Source organism: Arachis stenosperma, chromosome 9 (assembly GCF_014773155.1).
Source record: "Arachis stenosperma cultivar V10309 chromosome 9, arast.V10309.gnm1.PFL2, whole genome shotgun sequence".
Classification (NCBI taxonomy): domain Eukaryota; kingdom Viridiplantae; phylum Streptophyta; class Magnoliopsida; order Fabales; family Fabaceae; genus Arachis; species Arachis stenosperma.
In genome coordinates, this window is record NC_080385.1 from 146,761,280 (window position 1) to 146,764,808 (window position 3,529).

Sequence of the window (3,529 nt, forward strand, 5' to 3'; positions counted from 1 at the left end):
TATGGAAAACTTCCCAGGGTCTTGTCTCTTTTGAGGTAATTTCTGCCTAGACAAGTCATCCAGCTCTTTGGTGAGCAAGGGAGGTTCATCCTCCCAAGTCTCATTTCCAAATAACTTGTCATTTAGCTTCATGATTGCTCCAAGGTATTTAGCAACTTGCTTTTCAGTGACATACTCATCCTCTTCAGAGGAAGAATACTCATCAGAGCTCATGAATGGCAGAAGTAAGTCCAATGGAATCTCTATGGTCTCATTTTGAGCCTCAGATTCCCATGGTTCCTCATTGGGGAACTCAGTGGAGGTCAGTGTACGCCCATTGAGGTCTTCCTCAGTGGCGTCCACTTCATCTCCTTCCTCTCCAAATTCGGCCATGGTTATGGCTTTGCACTCTCCTTTTGGATTTTCTTCTGTGTTGCTTGGAAGAGTACTTGGAGGGAGTTCAGTAACTTTCTTGCTCAGCTGCCCCACTTGTGCCTCCAAATTTCTAATGGAGGACCTTGTTTCATTCATGAAACTTTGAGTGGTTTTGATTAGATCAGAGACCATGGTTGCTAAGTCAGAGGGGTTCTGCTTAGGATTCTCTGTCTGTTGCTGAGAAGATGATGGAAAAGGTTTGCCATTATTAAACCTGTTTCTTCCACCATTATTATTGAAACCTTGTTGAGGTCTCTCTTGACTCTTCCATGAGAGATTTGGGTGATTTCTCCATGAAGAATTATAGGTGTTACCATAGGGTTCTCCTAGGTAGTTCACCTCTTCCATTGAAGGGTTCTCAGGATCATAAGCTTCTTCCTCAGATGAAGCCTCCTTAGTACTGCTTGGTGCATTTTGCATTCCAGACAGACTTTGAGAAATCAAATTGACTTGTTGAGTCAATATCTTGTTCTGAGCCAGTATGGCGTTCAGAGTGTCAATCTCAAGAACTCCTTTCTTCTGACTAGTCCCATTGTTCACAGGATTCCTTTCAGAAGTGTACATGAATTGGTTATTTGCAACCATTTCAATGAGCTCTTGAGCTTCTGTAGGCGTCTTCTTCAGATGAAGAGATCCTCCAGCAGAGCTATCCAAGGACATCTTAGATAGTTCAGAAAGACCATCATAGAAAATACCTATGATGCTTCATTCAGAAAGCATGTCAGAAGGACATTTTCTGATCAATTGTTTGTATCTTTCCCAAGCTTCATAGAGGGATTCACCATCCTTCTGTCTGAAGGTTTGGACTTCCACTCTAAGCTTACTCCATCTTTGTGGTGGAAAGAATTTTGCCAAGAAGGCATTGACTAGCTTTTCCCAAGAGTCCAGGCTTTCCTTAGGTTGAGAGTCCAACCATATCCTAGCTCTGTCTCTTACAGCAAAAGGGAATAGCATCAGTCTATAGACCTCAGGGTCAACCCCATTAGTCTTGACTGTGTCACAGATTTGCAAGAATTCAGCTAAAAACTGATGAGGATCTTCCATTGGAAGTCCATGGAACTTGCAATTCTGTTGCATTAGAGAAACTAATTGAGGTTTAAGCTCAAAGTTGTTTGCTCCAATGGCAAGGATAGAGATGCTTCTCCCATAAAAATCAGGAGTAGGTGCAGTAAAGTCACCCAGTACCTTCCTTGCATTGTTGGCATTGTTGTTGTTTTCGGCTGCCATGTGTTCTTCTTCTTTGAAGAATTCGGTCAGGCCCTCTAAAGAGAGTTGTGCTTTGGCTTCTCTTAGCTTTCTCTTCAAGGTCCTTTCGGGTTCAGGGTCAGCTTCAACAAGAATGCCTCTGTCTCTGCTCCTGCTCATATGAAAGAGAAGAGAACAAGAAAATGTGGAATCCTCTATATCATAGTATAGAGATTCCTTGAGGTGTCAGAGGAAAAGAGAAATAGAAAGAAGAAGGAGAAGAAGAATTCGAATTTTACTTAGATAAGGTTCGAATTGTGCATTAAGAAGGAGTAGTACTCCATAAATAGAAGGATGTGGGAGGAAGGAAGAGAATTTTCGAAAATTAATTAAAAAGATGTCAAAAACATTTTGAAAAATTGATTGATAATTTTCGAAAATTCAAAGTGAAAAGAAATCAAGTGATTTTTGAAAAAGATTTTGAAATTAGAAGTTAGAAAAGATTTGATTGAAAACTTATTTTGAAAAAGATGTGATTAAAAGGACATGATTGAAAAGATTTGATTAGAAAACAATTTTAAAAGATATGTTTTGAAAACAATTTTTAAAAGATTTGATTTTGAAAATTAATGAATTGCCTAACAAGAAAAGATATGATTCAAACATTAAACCTTTCTCAACAGAAAAGGCAACAAATTTGAGATGTTCAATCAAATCATTAATTGTTAGTAAGTATCTTTGAAAAAGGAAAGAAATTGATTTTGAAAACATTTGATTGATAAGATTTGATTTGAAAAAGATTTGGTTTTGAAAAACTTTGAAAACTTGAAAAAAAATTGATTTGAAAACAAAATTCTCTCCCTAGCACCATCCTGGCGTTAAACGCCCAGAATGGTATACATTCTGGCGTTTAACGCCCAAAATGCACCCTTTTTGGGCGTTAAACGCCCAACCAGGTACCCTGGCTGGCGTTTAAACGCCAGTCTGTCTTCTTCACTGGGCGTTTTGAACGCCCAGCTTTTTCTGTATAATTCCTCTGCAGTATGTTCTGAATCTTCAATTCTTTGTATCATTGACTTGAAAAGACACAAATTAAAAATATTTTTGGATTTTTTTTTTATAATCAAAATGCAACAAGAATCAAATAACAATGCATGCAAGACACCAAACTTAGCAGTTTGTATACTACTGACACTATATGAGACACATAAACTCTCAAGTCAAAAGAATTCAAAGATCAGAGTAAGAAATCATCAAGAATTACTTGAGGATCCTTAAGACACATGAATGAATGTATGCAATTGACACCAAACTTAAGATAAGACACTAGACTCAAGCAAGAAACATCAAATATTTTTGGTTTTTATGGTTTTTTGTGAATTTTTTTTTGTTGTGATTTTCGAAAATTAAGTGGAAAAAGATATCAAAATTCTTAATGAGAATTCCAGGAATCAGTGCAATGCTAGTCTAAGACTCCGGTCCAGGAATTAGACATGGCTTCACAGCCAGCCAAGCTTTCAAAGAAAGCTTCGGTCCAAAACACTAGACATGGCCAATGGCCAGCCAAGCCTTAGCAGATCATTGCTCCAATAGCAAGATTGATAGAGATCAACAAGCTATTGTGATGATCAGTTGAAACCTCGGTCCAATAAGATTAGACATGGCTTTTCAGCCAGCCAGATTTCAACAAATCATCATGAAACTCTAGAATTCATCTTCAAGAATTTCGAAAAAAAAATAAATGCCTAATCTAAGCAACAAGATGAACCGTCAGTTGTCCATACACAAGAACAATCCCCGGCAACGGCGCCAAAAACTTGGTATGCGAAATTGTGATCACTACAACTTCGCACAACTAACCAGCAAGTGCACTGGGTCGTCCAAGTAATAACCTACGCGAGTACGGGTCGATCCCACGGAGATTGGTGGT

The 3,529-nt window shown here is 38.3% G+C and overlaps 1 non-coding gene across 1 annotated transcript; it reads left to right on the forward strand.

Annotated features, from left to right (window-relative positions):
• The first annotated feature begins 1,128 nt into the window (after positions 1 to 1,128).
• On the forward strand, positions 1,129 to 1,236 carry LOC130953034 (small nucleolar RNA R71). The gene has a single exon (XR_009075207.1). It is a non-coding gene; the product is annotated as a small nucleolar RNA R71 (small nucleolar RNA).
• The last annotated feature ends 2,293 nt before the right edge of the window (positions 1,237 to 3,529 follow it).